Consider the following 23,552-nt stretch of genomic DNA (forward strand, 5'->3'; position numbering starts at 1 on the left):
GACTTGAACATAAAGAAAACGAAAGAGCTAATAGTGGACTTTCGGAGACACAGGCCACACACTCACAGCCCACTCAGTATTGATGGAACGGAAGTGGAAACAGTCACCAGCTTTAGGTTTTTGGGAATTCACATCTCTAAAGATTTAACCTGGACTGTGAACACTGACTCTATCATGAAGAAGGCTCAGCAGCTCCTTTATTTCTTGAGGTGCCTCAAACGATGGGGGATGCCAATACATGTGTTGGTGAACTTCTACCGCTGCACTATCGAGAGCGTCCTCACCAACGGGATCACCGTGTGGTATGGCAACACCTCTTCGCGAGAAAGAAAGGCACTGCAGAGAATGGCCCAGAAGATCATCGGCTGCGGTCTCACCAAGATTAAACAGCTCTATGAGGACCGCTGCCGTGGTAGAATTCTGGCCATCACAGAGGACAGTCACCACCCCGGGCATGAGCTCTTCACCCCACTGCCCTCAGGCAAGAGATATAAGAGCATACGGACACTTACCACTAGATTCTTCAATAGCTTTTATCCACAAGCAGTGAGACTGGCGAACACATTTAGCCATCCCCCTCGGACCACACCTACACCATCACCATCTACCTCATTTTAATTTATTTATTGTACGTCTCCAGTCATTGTTTACACGTCTGTATTGTTTATATTCAAACTGTCTGCATGTTTACTTGCACATTGTCTATTGTTTGTTTGTACATTGTCTTGATGCACTGTTTGCACTTTGTTTTGTTTTTTTTACACTTGTTTTACAATCGAGAGACTTTCTGTAAGTAAGAATTCCATTGTACCAGCACCGGTTACATATGGCAATAAAGTTCAAGTCAAGTCAAATGCGAGGAATTTCAGAAAAATCTGGAAAAGCAACGCTTGCAGTAAATCACAAATTTAAAGCGTGTAGTCAGCATGAACAGAACAATGCAATGCTCTGGAAAATATGATCTGAAGCTGCAATTACTCTTTTATCTCAGGCAGTTCATTCCGATACGATGTTTCCGCAGAATAAATGAAATGCCGAACTCCAAACATGTTCTTGCCATTATTATTACTCCTGCTACTGTAGTTTTAAGCTTTAATCAGTGGGTATGTAATGTTGTAAAGGGGCTGGACTACTTTGTTCCGTCAAAATTCCATTATGTGAATTTATGCTTTTTTAATATAAACATTAACAATACAATGCATGCTCAAAAACCGTTACTTATTAGCTTAAGAAGCGGCAGTGTTTTGACAAAGTGCGGTATTCAAACAGTAAATGCTGAAGTGTTTAATACTTGATTGAGAGCAGATCTCCCTCGATTTAGACAAACTTTTGTTCGGCCGATGATTTCAGATCAAAATCTGAATCAAGTGGAAAGAAAGCTGAATTACGCTGGGTACTGGGTATCACTGTTACACCATCAGGTCATGCTAGGAGGATTTGGGGGATCAAACTGACACAGAGGGACCCAATGTGGGGACTGAACCCACAGTTCTGAGATTAAGAGATTCTTGCTCTATCAACTGCACCTATAACTCTTGTGCTACAGCAGTAATGTTTCTGGGTGTGGATGAACATGACATAATAGGCTGACAGCAGGAACACGTGGCCCACAGGCAGTGACAGTATCGCTATCACATTTGGCTGCAGTATATTGTGTTGAGAGCAGCAATAACTTTCCTGCAGAGATGGGAGTGCCTTTCATACAGCTCTTTCAATCGGACAGAGTAACAGGAACCGACCTAAAGTTTCGGCTGTGGATCCATCTCCGCATGGGGGAAAGAGACAGTAAAATAGCAATGAAGAAACAGAAAGAATTGTGCTCGCTGCAAAGTAGGAAAGAGGTGGTCAGATACATAAAACAGCTTGGTGATAATTTGCAGCGACAGTTTTATGTTGTTTAGTACATGGATTTCTCTTCATGTTCCTTAAGATGTGTAATTTGTATGTTGGTTGTATGAGAACAGTTTCTTCTCAAGTCCTGTCAATTGACAGTGGAGAGCTAGCTGGTGCACATCTTCAAGAAGACTCTCTTTAAGGCAATTACAAGTTTCTCAAACAAATCTGTGTCATATTTTTAAAATAATTTAGCTAATGAGCAACGAGAGTATAAATTAATTCTCCCAATCTCCATACAAAGATAAAACTCCATGTGTGAGTCTAAGTTTCTTTGAGGCTACTGATGTACGTCATTATTGGACATTCCCAGTGATATTGACTAAGGAGCTCAATTTTTACATGTTGTAGTTCAACATGTGCAAAACATTCGTATCCCCTGCAAATATCGGCAAGGTCAGTGATATTCTCAACAATGCGTGACATTGCAATTCCTGCCATACTTTTTCCCGATGTATTCTGACATGCCAAGATCAGAGGGTCATATTTAAAAAACTGGTGCATTAAAATTGTTTGTACTTCAGGATTTTGATAGTCTGTTACATTGTCTTTCACACATCAGTGTCAGAACTGTGAGACATTTTCATAATCGGGGGGGAGGCCGTAGAAATAAGCAGAAAGTGCAATCACTTTTTCCCAGTGTAAGTCCGTGTTATGGTGAGTTTTTAAAATTGGTTTGCGATTTTCTGAAATATATTCCATACAAAAATATAGTTTGGACAGTCGCTATTTGGATATTCCCTTTCAGTGAAGATGTCTACAGTTTTCCAGCCGGATTAGTACTGATCGAAGAGAGCCATCTACAGGCGAAAGGCGACATAACATCACAGCAGCAGCATTTAAGGTGGAACGAAAAACACGCATAAGAAGCTGGCGAATAAGAAGCCAACTTCAGCCTCGTAGCAGACCCTGGGAGGCACGCTCAAAATAATCATCTTTCCCAGTACTTCAGAGTCTTATTTAGATCGCTTCACTGCAATTTTATTTGATTGATTGGAGATGTGAAGCCATCGAGCCTGAACTGCGCTTCACATTGAAATTGAAGCCATTTCTCATGTTCTCTCAGTGTCGAGGAAGCAATTGAGTGTAAAGGAGGCGACTTGAAAATGAAACGTGTAATCACCTTACAGAGGGTCTTCACGACGGGGTGCGTCAGCTAGTTCTCCATTATTGTCAATTTACTGGACTTCTGAAGAAACCTATCTACAACGAAAATACAAACTGCACAGTTCAAGGCACATGAAGAGAAATCAGTGTGCCGATTGACTCAAAAATGTCGCTACAAACAATCTACCAGGCTGATTTACTTGTCCGACCACCTCCCTCCGTCCCCCTTTGCTGTTAGCACAATTCTTTCAGTTTCTTTTCTTGTATTCTCCTTGCTATTTCAGTGTTCCCCATGTATAGATGGATCCACAACCGAAACCGTTTTCACCCTGTGTTTCTGCACCGTCAGTCTGTATGAGGAGCACACTTTGCACAGCTCCAGTGGCGCAATCGGTCAGCGCGCGTTACTTATACAGCAGTGCACAGCGAAGTTATGCCAAGGTTGTGAGTTCGAGCCTCACCTGGAGCAGTGTCTTTAGCTACTGAAAGCAACTGTCAAGTTTAGATATTATTAGGTATCTGATGGAGATAAATTAACATCAAACGAAGAAGTAAAGGTTTACTTCGAGTCACAATCAAATAAGGCTCCACAGCTGAAACATTGTGTTTCCTTCTCTTTTCAGCATGGAATAAACCTTGACTTTTTCCTTTGAAGCCCATGCATTCTGACGCAGCTCCCTACTTAAATTACCATCAGCTGTGTACCTCCAGCTGACCTGTACACAAATATATGAGAGAGGTCTACTGAGACGAGAGGAGCACTGAAGACTTGAAAAAGCTCTCGAATTAGACTCTGTGTTTTTGTTGTTCCCTAGATTTGTTTTTAATGTTCTTTTTCTTTTGAAGTTGTTGCATTTGTTTTTTTTTTTTTGTAGTTGTTAGACTACTACAGGGATTTACCTGGGTTCCTGGAAGACTTCTTGTTTTGTGTTTGTTGTGTTTTCGGGTTAAAATTGTTTTTTTTCTATTTATAGGACCCCACGCATTACTATGGGAGTAGATAACTTTAGTTCTTACATTGTACCTGAAATTACCACATAAACTACTACTCTGTTTCCCTTTTTTTAAAAGGCACAAGTGAAGTTTGTTTTTCCTTGCTGCTGATTGGTAGCTACAATGGGTCAATTGCAATAAACCCTTATACAATAAACTCCACTGAAATTTGTCAGCAGCTCTGTACTAAACCTGTTCTCAATTGCAACAAACCTAAAATAACAGCTGCTGCCCGTTAGATGTTACTGCATTAGGAGTCTAGCTTAAACCACCTCTTCATAGGTTTTAAGCTACTCAGTAGCGGACTAAGCAGAACAATCGATCACATTAGAACTGTCTTGAATGTAATGGAAATAATGTACTCATTAAGTAACAAGCTTATGCACCACTTGCTTGAAAATTATTATTATATTTAACTAAAATTGCTTTCCAGACACCACAAATATTCACAATGAATGTTATCATTACACGTATTTACTAATAAAAGTGTTATTTATTAATAATTATGTATATGTTCCATGTATATTTTTATTAGTAGCTGTATTACAAGTAATGCATATACAGTCTTTATTATAGTTAGTTTTCAGTTATCCTGGGGAGGGAAGAGAATGGAAATTAAGGAAATAAAAATTTAAAGGGCTTTTAAGTCTTCAATGTGTTCTGTCATAGCTGTGTGTTGTCACATCTGGGTGTTAGTTTAGTATATTTGTTGTATTATTTATTGTGATTTAACACTACACTTGTGTTTCTCAGGAGAAAGCAGTAAGATTTTGTTTTATTTGAGGGTACAGAAAATTGTATTGTACGCCCAAATGTAAGGTTACGTTAAGAAAACATTATTGTTACCTTTTGCAACGTTATTTATTTAAGACGGTTCTTCAGAATAGTGTCCCTTACGTATCTGTGACTGTGGTCCAACAATAACGGTGCTGAAATAGCCGGAATGTGTGGGAAGAAGATGGAGATGGAACAGGAGGCTTATTCAGTCGATAGAAAGGTTGTGTAGGACTGAACACACTACGGTTATGGTACTGGGTTTAAGAGCATTACGATCCTACAGTCTCCTGATCCGTAATCAGATGCGTTATCCAATGCACCACTGGCCCTTGTACCGCATTCCTCAAGTGCACCACTGTGAGCTTGCGCCGCTACAATAATACATCGCCCCAGTCCAAATTTTCTAAAATTAAATGAACACTTCCATTAAATTTAATGTAGAAGGATGTTGCTTTCCATAATGATAAACTGTGTGGCAAGACAGGCACCACTGAGACTCAACCCCAGGATCTCCTGTTTACTAGGCAGGCACTCTAACCAACTAAGCCACAGCATTCTCACATCCTAGTGTTAATTCTGCATCAGCAGGGTCAGCTTGTCAGCACGCCTGTCTCCATTTGGTGGTTTGAGCTGACGTTGCCATGACGTTGCCATTAAATGCGACCGAGAATACTCCAACCGGCGCGCCGCTATGCCTGCCGTCGGAGAACTAAGCCATGGCACTGGCATCAGATATCCCTTTTACAGCCACTTGGACACATCTCAATTGCTCTGAGACACCTGCATTCAGTGTGCGCTGAGCCTGCTCGCTGAGCAAGTGACGAGAAATGGCTTATGTCCAAGGAGTTCAATATGCTTTTTATGTTCAATGGGGTGTCCACTACAGCTAACACTGAAGCGCAGCACAGGCTCTGTGGTTTGACATCTCACAAGGTAAATGTTGAAATTGTAGGTGGAAGAGGAAAATTACCCTTGAGTATGGGGAAAGAGGCAACTCATGTCCGGAGGGGGCTGAAGTGTGTATGGAGGTGGCCAAGTGGTTAAGGCAATCTCCTCTTAATACATGATACTCTGCACAAGTAGGTTTGAACCCCATTCTCCTCGAGGAAGGGCTTTGACACATTTTGACCTTTTTAAACTTGGTGTGCTTTCGTTTTGTTTCTTCGCTCCTGTATTACAGCAGTAATATTTCTATAGGTATATGATCATGGTAGGCTGACAGCAGGAACACGTGGCCCACAAGCAGTGACAATATCAGAGGTGTCTGCAGTGTGTTGGTTTGTAAGCAACGATAAAATAACTTGACATGGAAGCAGGTGTGCCTGCATTAATACAGCTCCATCGAGAGGAAAAAGTAACACAAGAACCGACATAAATTCAACAGCACGTTTCTGCAGCTGAAAACAGAACATACTCCACGTGATGATTGAGCTCACAACCTCGGTATAACTCCACTATAAAAGCACCACAACCTGACCAGTTGCGCTACTGGAGCAGCACAGCACAGTAGCACATTTTCCTCAGTGTACTCAAACAGTGCTTCTTCCCTAGCCTACCAGCTTCAAGACTTTTTTAAATTGATCAAAGATTCATTGGAAAAGGTTTGTTGATGGGTCAGGTGGGAATCACACCCAGATTCACTGCTTGCAAGGCAGCTATGTTCATCATTATACCCAGGACTGGCGCCAGCAGGGGAATGATCTGTAGGGGGGGGGGGGGGGGTCTGAAATCCTGAGGGGGGTAGTGATATTTCGGTTTAAATGGAGCCATTGCAACCATCCAAGTGAATTCTCGCAAGCATGCCACTGATTAGTATTTCATGTTAGAAGATAACGACAAGCAATCTGGTATTTAGTGATGAAGAACAGTTCCACGTTCATCAGAACTCACGTGATTATTTTTGCCTGGAGCATCAACCATATGTGTTCATTTTTGCAACAACATCAACGGTAACGAGGTTCTGAATCATTAAGAAATCATTGTAAAACCAACAGAAAGTAGAAACTTCTATAACTACAGTCCTAGTTATATAACGATTGTAAGTATAAGGATAAACTACTGCAAGGCATTGGTCCACCTGAGCAAATAAGGTCATAATAATGTTGACACCCCAAAACATAGACACTATGTAACGTGCTGTTCCTGGACAGATAGCCCTCCTGCACATTAAACAGTCTGATGTAGTAACTGTGAATTCGGGGTTAGTGTAGTTATCTGACCATTGACAATTTATCCAAAACTGAGGGGGGTGGGACTGTTCAGTTGAGGGGGCGATTTTGGCATGCCAGTAACATTTTGACAAAACGTCCAAGAGTTACGAAAACACTTACTTTGTGTATAAAGTACATTGTGTACACACTGTAAGTTCAGAACGCGAGAAATACTGCTCAATATGGGATCCTGTCCAGGAATATCAGGGCTGTAAGGGGGTCAGATCTATAGATGTAGTAAACACATTAGTGGAGACAGTGTGTCTGCCCTCTGTGTGAGAGCCAGACAGGAAAAATAATCTGTGGTCTGGGAAGAAGAGACCCTCGTTGGAAGAGCGGTGCTTCTCACAGGAGAGAATGAAAAAAAATATTTTTCTCCTTGGGGGAATTAAAAGCACTTATGGGGAGTGGTGTGATGGTAGTGCATCTGATACCACATCAAAAGGTTGTGTGTTCAAATCATGTTGAGATCGGATGATGTATGTTCAGGTTCAGCTGGTGCCGAACCCAGGAATTAGACCATGCCGTTTGGTTTTATCTGTACACCACATAGATAATCTAAATGAAATAACAGAGCAGTACAGGACACGCATTCAGGAAATTACACAGCAAGTCATTTTGAACATGACAAGAGAAAAGGCACACTGCACATCCGTGAAACATCACGTCCGACTTTAGAGACAGTTACATCACAGAATGGAAGTTTCAGGCCCCTTTTTCATTACAGGTTCAAACTAACCTGAAAGTTACAGAGTTTTAGGTCACTTTTGTATTAAAATGTGTCTGAAGCCTATAAATATAATTTGCCCTTTTTTAAATTGTGGATGAAATCCAATCCCATGTACCAAGACCTTACAGTATATTCATGTTAATTAAAATGACTAATGCTATTGGACATTAGCTGGTGCTTTTTGTAACGATTTGCTATTTCATGCTGGAAAGAAGGAAACCTGACCAACGTTTGCTTTCAGGTGCGGTTCATTCACATAATGGACTTCTATTTCTGAGTAGCCTGATTTAAAAACACACGAACCCGGTAGAAGTCGAACCTCCAATCTCATGATGCAAAATCAGACGCGTTATCCATGAAACCACTGGCCAATCATGTAACTGAATTGCACCATGGTGAGTTCAGTACTGCAACTAGTAATTACTAGTAATAGTAATAATCCCATCCTAAATTTCTAAGTGAGAAACGTGTTTTCTACATTTTTATCAGTTTTAAAATATCATCTCTTTAATACAGACAAAGGGTTTGTGTTTCACTTTGAAATTCTGATTGATTTAGAATTCAAAGAAAAAGATGCTTTCTTCAACAACGCAGTGCAATTATGACATCTTTCACTCTACTTCTCTCTTGTAGTAAAGCAGACCTTGCAGTGTGAGCATTTACTCTAGTAAATTAGGTCATGTATCATGTTAAATCACTTCTTCAAAACAAAACATTCCTGGTGCACGTTTTCTCCATGAAAAAAATACATTTTTCCCTTACATGATTTCTCTTTTTTTTTTCCATCAGAGTACAGAAAGAAGAAAAAAGGGAAAAGCAGTGTCGCAAAAAAACTCCATCGGATATGAAAAGTGCCCAATAAAAGCAATTTCTTTTCATTTATCTTAGCGTCAGGGCTGCTATTGTGTGTAGAGGAGGCAACTTGCTCAGCCAGCAGACTCACCGCTTACTGAATACAGGTATGTTTTGAGTGTCATGCTGATCGTCTTATAAATGCAAAAGAAACTTTTAAAGCTGATAAAGTTTTCCATTGTAATTTGCATGTAGCTACAACGTCCCTGGAAGAGAGATTTTATCAGTTGCATGTAATCAGTATTTTTTACTTTTTGTTTAGTACTGGAAATATATATTTTTTAATTTTTCTAAAGAAGATCTCAAGAAGTATTGCCAGGACCTTCCTTAAGCATTCAATAGCGATATTAATGGATCAGAAATGTAAGGTAAATTGGTGATCTGAGCCAAAATAGTCCTTACACGCCTCCTGGAACAGTGTTCATATTCATAGCAAGTTATATTCTTTTTCAACCCCAAACGTTGCTATTGCATTAAGCTTTGTGTGACCATTAGAGGTTTCGGTAGCTTCTGGAGAGCGCACTTTTCCAAACTGAAACCTATAAGAACATTATTCAAGACGCACCATGTCCCAGAATCATTCATCGGGACTAGGATTAATATCAATGGAAAGTACTTCAAAATAAAAGATTTAACTGAAATATTAAAAGAGTAGGAAAGCATTTAAAGTAGAAAAAAATCAGTTCAGATGATATTTAATTTTTTGAGAAATGGGCACATACATCAGCTCAGTGAGCAGTGCGAGGTGCTCTTCTGGAGATGATGTTAAATTAGTTAAAATCATGTGATAGTTAAAAAAGCTTAATACTTAGTTAAACAGCCAGCACAAATGGTTGCGTTTGTGATTATGTCACTTCTCTACTACAGCAGCGTCGGTAAAAGACCCTCTGAAAGCAGTAAGGCTCTGCACAGCTGAATTCGTTGCTATTTGGAGAAATCCACAAACTCGTGTTTTTCATGTGCTTTAAAAGACAGCCATACTCACCGACAAAATAAAGACACTGCTGCTGATTTTTTCCGAAGCACAGTTGACCTTTCTGAGCCAATTGATGAAGCTCACCCAATGAATACTATAGCAGAAGGTGGAGGAAAGTGCAACTTTGTAACTATCACAACCACAGGAACAACTGCAAGAAGTAGAATCAATTTCCCATCGAATGGTGGTGTTGTCTGAGGTACGCGATGTGAGCGTGTGCAGAGAATCCCACAATCTCTTCAAAACTTGGACAAAGTATTTCTGATGGAGCGCTGTGCGCAAAGATTGAATAAGCTTTGCTCCTGCCGATGATTCTGCGTGAAAAAGCACAGCATTCAAGTTTCACAGACAAATGCACCATGCCTACTGTAGCGGCGAGGCTTATTAATAAGAAAGAATTAAGTGTTCTGAGCCTTCCCAAATGAGGCCCCATTTCTGTGTTCATCTCTGTGGTGCAGCCACAGAGAAACTATTCATGCAGGCTGATTTAAGGTTCCTGATAAGGACAGCTCCCAAAGGGGATGCACTTAGCTAAGCCTGGCTATCATGATCAATGGTCATCCATTGGTGCCTATCTGTCTAGGGAGTGCCAGTTGGACATCTGGACTGCATTCCTAAGTGTCAGGAGTAAGTGACTCATATTTCACCTTGATCAACCAATCAGGGGCTGGTAGGGCCGAGTAACCCACGTGGGACTCTGATGCCCATGGAACTTTCAGCCAATCAACGAGCTGAAGTTCCTCCAGGTAAAAACAGGCAACACAGAGAGCCTGAGAGATTCAGTAAGATTCAGGGAGATTCAGTAAGATTCTGGAGAGGATTCTGTGGACTGTTCTAAAGGGAATTCAAAGGAGAATTCCAGGGCAGGATGGCCCAGGAGCAGAAGGCTCCCAAGGGCAGGACATTCTCGCAGCGTGCCTCCTGACCATCCTGAGACTCAGCTCGGACAACCACGGAACGGCCAGTGTGTCCGAGTGCCAGAACTTTCCTTTGTTCTAAGAGTCTAGAGTGGAGGTTGCCAGAGAGTAACCAGCAGCAGGCCTCGTGAACAGGTCGGAACTGTGGACAGCTGAATCACTATTCAGAACTAGCTCTTCATCAGGAACGAACCGGTCCTCTTCCTGACTTTCTGGGACCCACAGTCATCTTTTCTCCTGTGCACAAACTTTGCTAGTTAAAGCCAACAGTGAGCATCAGCAGTGCACCGTCACAAGCCGCACAGCACAGCCTGGCACCGAGCCAGAGAGCGCGGATTGGACAGCAACAGCCTGCAACTGTTTGTTTGTGCCCGCAGGAGATCTGAATCCCCAGAAATTGGATGAGTATTCAACTTCACTGCATTACAGCTCGAGAATTCCATTGTTATCCAAACCAGTTGATATCAATTTAATTCCTAAGAGTTATGTACTTGTTTTGAGTATCTAATGTAGAAGTTGTAACCAAGTTCACTTTACGAAACGGTCTTAATGAATGATATACTGAACGTATGTCCTCTTGATATGTGTAACACTTTGTAACTGATTGAATATATATCTTTTGTATTCTGATAACCCTCTCGATAAGATCTGTTAGGTTTACATGCATATTCTATGTATTAATAAATGTATCCTCGTGTATTAGCACCTGTGTGTGTGCGTTGTTTGAGTTATGTCGCATGGTTGGACTCTAAAGCCATCAAAAGAATCAACTTTGTGATTTACTGCTACAATAAATAATTGTCTCAGTAAATGCCCAAACCCTACAGAACTGGTGCCTTCAGAGAGCCACTACAGTTACATATTTGGCGTCCCTGAACGGCCAGTTTTTCTTACACTACAGAACCAATTTTAAAAACAATTGCGGCACACTACGATTCACACTGACTCAAAAGTGATCACGGCAGATGTTGTTCCCTGCATAATGCTGAAGGGACCAAAGAGCATTGCTGTTGGGAACACAAAATGAGGTTTTTTTATGCCTTGATGTTAAGCTGACAAAGACTATCTTGAAACACCTAGTTCAGTCTCTCGACAGACTGCCAAGCAAAGCTTTTACCCATTGACGTCTCAATAGAAGGAAGGTCTTAACCCACCAACACTTAGCAGTGGCAAGATTCAAACCTAACCCAGCGAAGAAAATGGAGCACAAACCCAGCACTTAGACCACCCAGCCACACTCCTTACACCTTACTCTCTTGAGAACGTCGGGTGGGTTCAGCTCTTGTTGTGCGACGCGTGGAAATGACTGCATCTTCATTTTCCGAGATGTTTCCTATCACATCTTTGTCAGCTCTGAATAAAGTGCTTCTTTGGAGCAGGCTTCAGACCTTTTATTTTATTTATAAAGGAGGGCCATTCAGAAACATGTAATTCCTGTTTTAGAAATGCTTTGGGCGGTGTGTTTTATATAATGCACAAACAGTATTCTGATTGTATACTGTAGACCTGTGTAGCAATCATACTGGACGTGACTGGGATTCTGAAATGTTTCTTGAAAAGGTATTCAGGGCTGCTTGAATCTATAATAAAAAAGTGACCCGAAACTTCCAACCTTCCAATCACTGATGTCGCTCTCCCTAAACCTGTACGGGATGTTTTGCTGATGTGCAGTGTGCCTTTACTCCTGTATTAAAAACGACCTCTGTTGTTGGGCGGAGTTGAAGGAGAACTTACTGCACAGAAAAAGTACGTAACGATAAAATATTTCTGCGCGTGAAACACATCAATCGTTCAGCATTTCTAAAATGTTTAATTGAATTGACAAAGAAATCCTCTCCTTAAACTTCGAAAAGGATTATCTGTTGAGCCAGCAGGCGTAACACTGCAGTTGCCCGTTTCTCACAGGTGGTTGAAGTTGTGGATAACATTTAGCAGGTTTGGCACCATGGCTTAGCTGGTTAAGACGCCTCACTAAAAACCAGGAGACCCTGGGTGTGAATCCCAGCGGTATCTATTCGTAGACAACAGGCCACTCATTGTCAATATTTATGGAGCTTAATTTAAAGACAACGGGAGAAGCATGAGTTACAGCTTTCTGTAGCTGTTTTATATAGCGATGTATCGGTTGGCTCTGTGGCGCAATGGAGAGCGCATTGGACTTCTAGGCTTTGATAGAATGAAGTCATTCAAAGGTTGTGGGTTCGAGTCCCACCAGAGTCATGTATCATTTTGATTCAACCTTTCAAAATCCTCTAGGGATCAGTGTTGATCAAGTCAAATAAAGGACTTCTTAAGAGTCCACAGTTGAAAATGAACCAGCAGCCACAAGAAAGAAATTAGCACTGGACTGTGATCACATTACTCCTGTCCTGGACTCCTTGCACTGGCTTCCTGTCAACTTCAAAATCCTCATGCTCACCTATAAGGCTCTCCATGGCTTGACACCACAGTACCTGTCTGGGTTATCGCCCTACTCCCCACCTCACAACCTTCGCTCTTCTAATTCTGGTCTCCTATCTGTCCCCCAGTCCATCTACACTCTATGGGTGACAGGGCCTTCTCCTGTTTTGTACCAAAGCTCTGGATCTTTATTCCCAAGGATATCAGAGAGTCACCTTCTCTAAACTCCTTCAAATCCAGACTCAAAACCCTCTTCTTTAGAAGAGCCTTTAATGAACTATTCTTTACCCCTCTGTTCCTACTGTATTTAATACCACCATCTATTGTCTCCTCTAACTGTGTATTCTCATCCTGCTTATCTTGTGTATTTTTTAACTTTATTGGTTTCATTCTGTAAAGCACTTTGAAAAGCCACCTTTAAAGGCACTATATAATGTATAGATTATTATTATTAATAATAATAATGAACAGCGCATTTAACACTGAGCACATGCGGTCCTTCTTTGCAAAGGATTGCAAAAGCTGGGAATTAGCCTTTCACTCGTGTTGTTGAAGACCGTATCCTGGCTTTGTTGCAGGAAATGTCTGGATGCCATCACCGGATCAAGGAGAGGATCAGGGTTTTGGGAAGTCTTTTTGATGCCTGACACTGTGTGTTTCCTGGTTGTAACGGGTGTCATTCTGGACCTAAACAACAGAGAACACCGTTGAAATAGCTGAACTGCCTAGCGGACACTTTGTCGCCTTCTTCTGACCTGTATTTAATGCGATTCTCTGAAAACTTGGCACGTTATATCTGTGCTACCTTTATGGAGGGCACACTCATAAGAATCATAGATTCGATCACAAGCATCTAAAAATGAGCCTGAGAAAATGACATCACGCTATGAGGCTGAATGGCACAAATTCTCCTGTTACTTCTGCAGCAAATGTGTGTTTTTTGCTTCTTATTTGGCAGCAGTGGGATTCCAACTCACACCCCCAAAGAGACTAGAGCTTTAATCTAGCTCTAAATTAAAAACTAGGTGACTTGTAATGGCTGGTAGGAGAGGAAAGGTATAAATGCTTCTTTTTTGGACAAAGTCTTTATCTTTTTTTTCACCAGTTGTTTTGATCAAATTATTGTAACGCAGTGCCATATTAAGGTATAATATGTACATGAACGTCATGTCTGAGTCGATGATGGCAGCTGAGTATCGCTGGAGGACAGTTCATCATGAGTGGGTAAGCCTGCATAATGAGGGAGAAGAGATCGGCCTCTCTGATGCAGTGTCCAGTGACACTAACCTTCTGTCCTACTGTTCTCTGCTAATGTAGATGGTGAATGTTTATTTAGGTGAATGTAAGGTTTCATTCTTGTAAAATATTTCCGAGCACTTTTTTTGTTGCTGAAAATTAATCCTGAGCATTTGAATGAATTCCGATATTGTCACCTAATTCCATACATTGTTTCATCAAACTAGAACATTTAGAGGAGGTCAATTGCATTTATGAATTGCATAGTGATAGTATTTCTTTCCATTTAAATACTTCAGTCAAAAATGTAGAGAAGGTGCTCCTGTTTTCACCATTATAAGAACTGTGATGCACCAGTAATATTTACTCTCATAAAAGTATTGTAATTGTATTGTTCTGTTCTGTAACAATCTTGAGTGACACAAACCTTCTGTTTTACTGCACTACACTTCTCCAGAGGCCAGTTCAGCACACAAGGATCCTCAGTCAAACAAACACTGCAATCGCTTGATAAACGCTATTTCTCATCCTTTCTCTTAGTGTCGGTGCTACTATTGTATGCAAAGGAGGCGACTTGACAATGAAGAGAGTCTTCATGAAGGTGTGTGTCGGCAAGCTCTCCACTGTCAATTGACTGGGCTTGTGAAGAAATCAATCTCATTCAACAACCATACAAATTGCACAGCTTAAGGCACATGAAGCGAAATCTGTGAGCTGATTGACACAAAACAATGTCACTTCACATTATCTGCAAAGTTGTTTTGCTTGTCTGACCACCTCTTCCTACTTTACAGTGAGCACATATATTTCAGTTCCTTTCTCCCATGTGGAGATGTATCCACTGCCAAAACTGCTGTCTGATTATTTAAATTATCTGTAAAACTGTTACATGACTTCATCTAATTGTAAATTTATAAGACGGTCTGTGAGACATTTGTGAGAGTAGCTGAATCCCAGGGCTGGTATGGAATCACACACAGGCGGGTCTTCTGTGTGATCTGAGTCCCACTGCTCAGAGCTACAGACTGGTCAAATGGTCACTATTGTAGACACGACCATCGGACCATAGGCTACAAATAATCAATATACCGATCATAGTGTCACTACTGTTGTTTATTACATAAATACTGTATATAAATAATAAGATAATTCCACACTCATAAAACATTTATAAACATTTTGGGAGGCTGACATACAGTAAAGAAAGTAATACTGAAGAGTTTGGAAGTCCTGGAAAGCGTTAATAGATCCTTCTTGCTTTCGACCTGGAACAGAGCCCACAACTGCCAGATCAGTGACCCCTGAGCCCAGTTCACAGAGAGGAGAACCAGGAGCTCTTCTATGTCTCTAAGAGGGCTGGGAGGAAAGATAAAAGGGGGAAATGTGACATGAGTCCAGGCTGTTCTGTCTGATATTGTTCATGTAGCAGCACTGATTGTCTGAATATCTTCTGGTTCTGGATTGTGAGGATAGAGAGCAGTACGGAGTTGAGATCCTGTCTGAGTGTGAGTCTGAGCTGTGAATCTCACTGAGAAGAGAATAATGATTTTTTATTCTGCCTGAGAATTTTCCTGAGAATTTTTTTCTTTTCCAAGTGGTGTTACATCCCCTTCAGATACTCTACACAGACTGCCAGAGAGAAGAGGATAGAGAGATGGACAGATAAGAGCACACACAGCAAGAGACACCGACGTCTTGATTTACTTTGAAGCAAGTGTTAATTTCTTTTCTGGAACAAGTTGTTTCTGAACTTCAAGAAATTCATACAACTTCTGAAAGATAAAATACAAATCTTGCTTCTCAGGACAGAAGAAATGCTTCCAAAAAATGCCAGTGATTTTTTCTCCTTTTAACGAAAAGTGGAGAAAAACAACAGCAGTGCAACTCCGTCGGCTTGATTTAGCTTAATACAAGTATTCACTTCCTTTTCTGTAGATTACAGCCTGCGAAAGATGAAATGAACTTCTTGGTTACTCTTAGTCAGTGCAGAAGAAATACTGCCAGCTGGCAGGAAAATGACAGTATTTTATTTTCTTTAACTACAAACATGTGAGTTGTGAAAAGCAACGGGAATGTGTCCCTGTGCAGCTGTTAAACAAAGGGCTGGTGGGTCAAACGTACTCAGGGACGTGCTTCAGATTGTGATGATGTAAACAAAATCTCCGCTAAAAATTGAAGGGATTTCTTCGCAAACCCTCTTGAATGTGGCAGGAAATCTTTGTGTTTTACTCGTGTGCAACTACAACAAGTAAACAAATAAGTACCTAAGTCAATGTCCAAGAAAACCATCTTCACGTGTGGAATTTTTCTTTAACTGGCTGTTGGGAGAATTCATTTATACACCCGTTGTATCCTTAGCAAAAATATTTTAAAATTAGAACACAGATTTGTTGGAGAACTTGACAATCCTTGACAATCATTATTAAATGAGCATTATACAAATGTGCGTTGATATTTTTAATATGTACCTTAATTGTAATATATATATATACATAATTGCTTTGATATGGATGTTCATTTGAAGGAATTGAGGAAACTATGAAGGATCGCAGAACAACCAAAGATACATTTGGGCATCTGCTATTGGTAAAGATGAAAGAGTACCTTAAGTGTGAAGCTTTCATACACACGAGAGAAAAAAACAGTTTTAATGCACTTCATTAAACTGATGGTATGCTTATCAATCGTGCATAAAGTGTACATAGCAGAGGATGGTTTCGATCCATCGACCTCTGGGTTATGGGCCCAGCACGCTTCCGCTGCGCCACTCTGCTGACAGCTGTTATAATGTGATTCAACACAACTGCTCTATCTTTGCTTTCTAAAAGTGCGCCCGAGATGAAAAGTCTAAACGGTAAACGCAGACGTCACTTTGAGCACTTGGTCTTTTATAGCACAAATCATCACCCGCTGCTCTACATGGGCGTGTCTTCAATATCGTTGAGAACCAAACCTTCTGCTTTCCGAGGCAACTGATTCTTTCGTCGTTAATTCCCAAATCTTCAATGAGAATCAGTGAAACGAAAATCAAACACATGTACACACTCGCGTCCTAACCTGAAAGAAAAATCTACACCCACTTTATAATACTGAAAATGATTCAGGAAGTACAGCAAAGTTCTAAAACCAGCGAATGCATCTGCATACAGTACATAAAATGTCAATTTTTCAAAAGTAAAATCTTCAGCTTTGAAAGATTACCATCCATATATTTTCGTTTTTCTCTTTTTTTACATAACACGCTTTCGAGAAACAAACTGTCTTTTAATTAAGGTTTCATTAGAAAATGTGTATCTTGGTTTGCCAAGTTAAAATCGGCACATCCCAGTGGGCAAAAGATGTAGAATATACGACTATTGAACGCATACCAGACGTGTAACTGTGCTCCGTAACTGGTCTAGAATGAAATTGATTATATGTTTATTATACATAAATGGTTGTAGTTCTATTATACGGATAAATTTAGAAGACTACTATACATATATAGTTAAAGGTCTATTATACATCAAAGAAAGATTTTTATAGGTGTAGAAACTAGTAAATAAAGCCAATGATTTATTTTAGAAATTTATTCTTAAAATATACAACTATTCACACCTGAAAAATATGTAGTTCAAATTATACATTATATACAATATTGTAATCAACAAATGTCTAACCATCATAAAAAACACAACTAGTAAACTTCAGTTACAAATTCTAGTAACATGGCAATATATATATATAGTAATGACAAACACAAACTAATTACATGAACACGCTAATATTTAACTCAAAACCACATTTCGAAACTTCTTTATTTCCACGAAAATATTATTAATGTAGCACAAACGCTACTTTCTAATAAAGACAGAAAGAAACTGTTTGTTTTGTGTCTCATGGTGATCCTCCTCTCGATACTAATGACATGTTTAATATGATCCCTCGAGAAAAAAAAGGAGTCAATTTCCGCCTGGAATGATTGATGCCCCATCAAACATTTTGTAATATCCCTGGAAGTTTATACAGTAGAATCCTGGTTCGTGGCTTAAATTCAAGGTAAACAAGACTAAGGAAACGAGTTGGAAACTTGATGTCGAAGTGGGATTTAAATCACCCGGAACATTTCACTACATTGGGCAGTATGTGCTAGGGAGCATTGCTTGACATCCCTTTGATAGCTCAGTTGGTAGAGCGGAGGACTGTAGTGGAGTCATTAGGGAATCCTAAGGTCGCTGGTTCGATTCCGGCTCGAAGGAAGGTGCTTTTTGTGTACTTTAATCAAAGAGTTAAAAAAGCGAATCTGTTTCATTCAGACATTTATCAAAAGTTCAATAAACGACGAAGTAGAGGATCCTGTTCCGAATTCAGCCCACGTCTGATTGTCTTGTTTTGGCCAAGATCCGATCTTTGAATTAAGGGACTACTCTGTCTGCTTTGTAATTCAAAAATACATACAATGTCAAGTTTTTTGTAGATATAAAGGTGTTCTCTGTTTTCAAAGGATAGGTACTTAATTGGCATAATGATTTGGTATTGATTTTGTATCGTTGTATTATGAAGTTTGTGCTTTCTGTGTTTTTATCGTATTGTGAACTTATTTTTTAAACAAATGCTTACAAAGGCAAACACGGCACACATCTGTTTATACCAGTGGTGAATTGTACATTTGTACAAGCTACTGTGCACTTCTGGGAGTATAACAGGTTCGATATAAAGTGGCAAAAATATAAAAGGGGAATATACCCCAGACTGCGTATAAGCTCTCGTTGTGACTGTTGTTTTATTTTTAGATAAAAATGGCGTACTGTGCACGAAATGTTGCAGAAACACAATTTGATATTTTAATAATTATTATTTTAATAATTTGATCAAATTGAGGCCCAGGATCCAAATCTTCAGTTCTGATTTTTTTAAGTGATATCTTTCCTTCCTGTCGTGGAAGTCACACGATGTGAGCAATTGTTTTTTTTACGTTGCGATCCAAAGATCCTCAGGCGCACTGTAACCAAACCAGGATGGATTCTGCTCGGAGCCGGACTGAGCTCATTCTCACTCCCTGTGCTAAAAACAGAATTAGCTCTTCCCCGAACATCGTCTACAGCTGCTGGATGGTGCTCTGCGTCTTACTGCTCTGGCAATTACTTTGACGAAAGACAGATCACTTGTGCGCTTTTAACCTTCTCGCAGCTACAGCTATAGCCCTGAAAAAAGCATTAGCTTTATCAGTTTTTACATTAATCTATTTTGAATCAAAGTTTGATATTTTTTTTTATTGCATTTTACATTACAATTATAATAATAATAATCATTATTATTATTACGCACACTTATATAGCGCTGTTCTGGATACTCCACTCAATGCGCTTTACAGGTAATGGGGACTCCCCTCCACCACCACCATTCTCCTGAATGATCACAGAGAGTCAGGACCTCGGTTTTACGTCTCAGCCGAAGGACGGCACCTGTTTACAGTTTAGTGTCCCCTTCATTGTACTGGGGTATTAGGACCCGCATGGACCGCAGGGTGTGCGTCAAGCGACAGAAACCAGACGTGTGTCGGGCTCGGCTGCGAGCAGGACAATGACATCACAGGGACAAAGTAGAGGAAATCAAAAGGGTTCTATAAAAGACCTATGTAAGCTGTTGGTTTGCAGTCTGGACTCTAAATCCTCCGATCCGATTTTAAATCTCTCTTATACCTGAGCTGCGGCTTCTTCCGAGTATTTATTCGTATACTTATTATGTGTAAGTGTATAGATGAAACCTTTCATATATTGTTCAGTTTAAATCAAAATGCTTTACTAATACAAGAGAGAAGTATAGTATGAAGGATGTGACAAATCTATGATTTCTTGGAACAAAACGGTTTTTATTTGCATTCGAAATGAAGCGGAATTTTAGCGGGACACACAAACCCTTTGTCCTTTTTAGAGTTTTTAGAGTGAACAGACATAAATGTAGAAAACGTGTTTTTTAGCACTACAATAGCAGGGTCAGTGGCATAATGAATAACGCGTCAGGCCTCGCGTCAGAAAATTATAAGTTGGACTGCCGTCTGGCTTGTTGCGTTTATACCACTTACGTTGTTTTATATAAATGAACTCCACCTGAAAGCTATAGAAAACACTTTGGGTAAGTTGTCTGCAGCCTCATGCGAATTTCGACAACTTACCCAAAACACTGTACTGTCTGGAGATCAGCTCCAGCTCTGAACTCAATTGCAATGAAAAACCATGCGTAACAAAACTGGAGAACAGCTGAACTTGTGTTCAGTTCGGTGATGAGGGATCAGAACTGTCCTTGTTGTAATTAGCACGAACTGCACAGGCTCTGAATCAGACCATGTCAATTAGTCTGATCAATGTAGGACACGTTAATGTAGAATTATTAAAAGGTTTATTAGTTAGTTAGTTCAGGTTTACCCACCTGAACTAATGTAGAATTATTACTTGGTCTGTCTCTTGTTTGTATATAAATGAATGTCTCTGACAACTTAATGTTAGTTTTACGATGTAGGTCAGGCGTTGACATATGCACGAGTATACTAAATGTCTCACTCCTGATTCAACTCATGTTCTATAGGAGATTGGCGATTCCTCCTGTTTCTCATACAACCATATCAGAACAGAAGCCCGTGTCACCCAGCTCTGATTCAAGATCGACTTGCATCTTTATCCCTTTTTTGTTCGTGATCATTATTTTCTTTAGTTATGATCAATATTGAACTTTTTCTAAGTGAAATGACAATAATCAAACATGCAGGCAGATTTTTGAAAAGTATTCGGAATTGACAGGGTGCCCCTTTGGAACAATCGTCAGAAATTGTGAGAAAATGAAAGTTATGTAAGCTCTCACACAAAGCATTGAAGATTGGAATCTGAGTGTAAAAAAGTTACCCATCTCCCAATGATAGGCAGGGATACACACCATGACTCGAATAGACTCAGCGAACTTTAACACCTATGATATTACGAGTGCTTTGCACGTGTCGAATTTCAAGAAGGAACTACTACAACAGTTGTGGACATAATTCAATACCACCGGCAAAGTCCAATGCCGGCAACATCTGAGAAAATAATGTTCACTCATGGAATTTGGTCTTTGAATGGCTGGCGGGAAAATTCATTTATACTCCTGTTGCACCCTCAGCTGAAACATGTTAAAATAACAACGCAGATTTGTTGCAGAACCTGACAAGAATTATTGGGTTAGCACTGTATGTATTCTTGTATATTTACTTTAATTTTAATATAAATGTAAACATGCATGCTGTATAAGCTATTGTAATTTTAAAATATGTTAGCTGAGGATGCGAAGGGGGCTATTATACCTTGTGAAACACGCAAGGAACTGTAAAAAAGGCTGTTATTTGAATAAAATTGGCGATCACAAGAAAACCACAATTTATGTGGTATTATCATCAATATCCTTCAAAATCTACGTTCAAATGAAGGATTTGAAGAAACTATGAAAAAAGCAACAGTAATAGCAGAGGATTTTGATTTTTGCTCTTCAAGTCAGCAGATCACCGTAGAGTTACACCCCTACAAACAGCACAAAGGATGAATCCCACCACCTTCATTATTGCTGTGTTTGTGCCAGTGAAAGTAGCGTTTGTGTTATTGAAAGCATCTCGGAAGATGAAGGTGCAGTCACTTCCACGTCATGATATCATTAGATCTGACGACAAGAGCTGAAGCCCCCCCTAGTCCAAGCCAGCAATGTGAAGATGGGTATGGAGGAAGGTAGCGTGGCTGAGTGGTCTAAGGTACTGGATTTAGGCTCCAGTCTCTCTGGGGGCGTGGGTTTGAATCCCACTGCTGCCAAATATTAATGTTTTAAGACCTGCAATACAATCAGTAAAAGCGCTTTTTGTTAGGCTGCGGGAGGTGTTTAGAGATAGACTTTCTAAAAGACAGGCTTAACATCAAGGCAGAAAAAATATTTTTTCTCAGTAGAAATTCTCTTTGGCACGTTCAGCTTTATGTAGGGAACAACGTCTGCCGAGATCACTTTTGAGGCAGTGCACATGATAGTGTACCGGCAAGTACATTTAATATTGGCTGTGGTGGTGAGCTGCTTTTGTCTGTGAAACTCTTAATTCTTCACGCCGAATCGTTGGCAGGGGTAAAGCTTATTAAATCTTTGAACATAGCGCTCCATCAGAAATACTTTGTTCGTGATCAAAAGAGATCAGAGGATTAACTTCATGGATTCACATAGCATACCTTACAGGAAAGATTTAAAAGGGGAATTGATTGTGCTTCCTGATGTTGTTCCTGTCGTTTCTTTGGATACAAAGGTGAATGTTCTTTGACGTTCTGCTAGAGTATCCACTGGGTGGGCTTTATCAATCAGCTCGGAGAGGTCATCAGTGCTCTGTCTCTGGAAAATAATCAGCACTGTCGTTTTTCCCTGTGCTGTCTTTTAAAACATATAAGATCACGAGTTTACAGATTTCTCCAAATAACAACTATACATTTTAACCCAGCGGTTAGCATTCCTTCAATCCAATAGTTTTACTCCTGGTAAAAAGCAGCGAAATATATAGAGAGATTATATTCAAATATTTAAACGTTCTTATTGGATTACCTGTATGGAGATATCGCTCAGAATTCCTAATATGATTTTGAGTTCAGTTTTGCTTTACTACTTTCAGAGTCTTTTATTGACCTTGCTGAAGCAGAGAAGTGACATAATCACAAATGCGACTTACCTGTGCTGCTGTTTTTGGTTAATAATGATTATTGCAAGGAAAAAAAACAGCTCCTTGCATTAAGAGCAAGAGCAACCAACACGCTCGCTTGTTGAGTTGGGTTTTTTTTCCGTGGTGCTCTTCCTCAGATGTAAAGTTATTTGGCGAGCAAGGACCTCTGAGAAGGAGCCTGAATCCATCAAGAACTCAGAAATTCTAATATCGCACTACTGTCTTGTGTACAGAGATCTGCTTCTTCCTTTTTGAGTGTTTTGGTGTTTAAGAGCACGCTTCCTACCTCGAATGTTAGTTTCAGGAGATGTGCTACCGGATAAATGATTATCTTGAAAAGGTTTGGGGATGCACTGGCCGGGATTAAAACCCGGCTCAATTATTTGGAAGTCACCTGTACTACCAACACACTTCTAAGAAGCACCCGCACATTTTCGCAATCCTCTCTCTCACCTACAAAGTTATGAAGACACAGACGACCAATGAAAACTAATTTGATTCACCCAAGGCTTCACTCTTCTGTTGTGATGTTGTTTTAATTAGTGTTAGCTGTGATGAGGTATTGTTTCTGTCTCTTAAAGTTTAAGAGTCTGCTCCTTTCTTCCTGGTATAGAAAAAAACATGTTCCATCTTTGTTTACAAACACCACTGTAAATTATTTGTCCATCTCTAAAGCCTGTGTGTATTGACAAGGCAATTCAAAAGCACATATTAAATAAGAACACGATCCTTCTTGTTACCATTCCCGTGGTTGGAGCGTTGTTTCGCCCTT

General features: G+C 40.0%; 5 non-coding genes across 5 annotated transcripts; 4 read left to right on the top strand and 1 right to left on the bottom strand.

The window, feature by feature from the left end:
* The first annotated feature begins 3,375 nt into the window (after positions 1 to 3,375).
* On the top strand, positions 3,376 to 3,469 carry trnai-uau (transfer RNA isoleucine (anticodon UAU)). The gene is made up of 2 exons: positions 3,376 to 3,413; positions 3,434 to 3,469. It is a non-coding gene; the product is annotated as a tRNA-Ile (tRNA).
* Positions 3,470 to 12,582: 9,113 nt separating this feature from the next.
* trnar-ucu (transfer RNA arginine (anticodon UCU)) lies at positions 12,583 to 12,675 on the top strand. The gene is made up of 2 exons: positions 12,583 to 12,619; positions 12,640 to 12,675. It is a non-coding gene; the product is annotated as a tRNA-Arg (tRNA).
* A 4,118-nt stretch (positions 12,676 to 16,793) lies between these two features.
* Positions 16,794 to 16,865, bottom strand: trnam-cau (transfer RNA methionine (anticodon CAU)). Its single transcript has one exon. It is a non-coding gene; the product is annotated as a tRNA-Met (tRNA).
* Positions 16,866 to 18,241: 1,376 nt separating this feature from the next.
* trnay-gua (transfer RNA tyrosine (anticodon GUA)) lies at positions 18,242 to 18,329 on the top strand. Its single transcript is given in 2 exon segments — positions 18,242 to 18,278; positions 18,294 to 18,329. It is a non-coding gene; the product is annotated as a tRNA-Tyr (tRNA).
* A 3,488-nt stretch (positions 18,330 to 21,817) lies between these two features.
* On the top strand, positions 21,818 to 21,899 carry trnal-uag (transfer RNA leucine (anticodon UAG)). The gene has a single exon. It is a non-coding gene; the product is annotated as a tRNA-Leu (tRNA).
* The last annotated feature ends 1,653 nt before the right edge of the window (positions 21,900 to 23,552 follow it).

Source organism: Lepisosteus platostomus, chromosome 5 (genome assembly GCF_059453375.1).
Source record: "Lepisosteus platostomus isolate fLepPlt1 chromosome 5, fLepPlt1.hap1, whole genome shotgun sequence".
Classification (NCBI taxonomy): domain Eukaryota; kingdom Metazoa; phylum Chordata; class Actinopteri; order Semionotiformes; family Lepisosteidae; genus Lepisosteus; species Lepisosteus platostomus.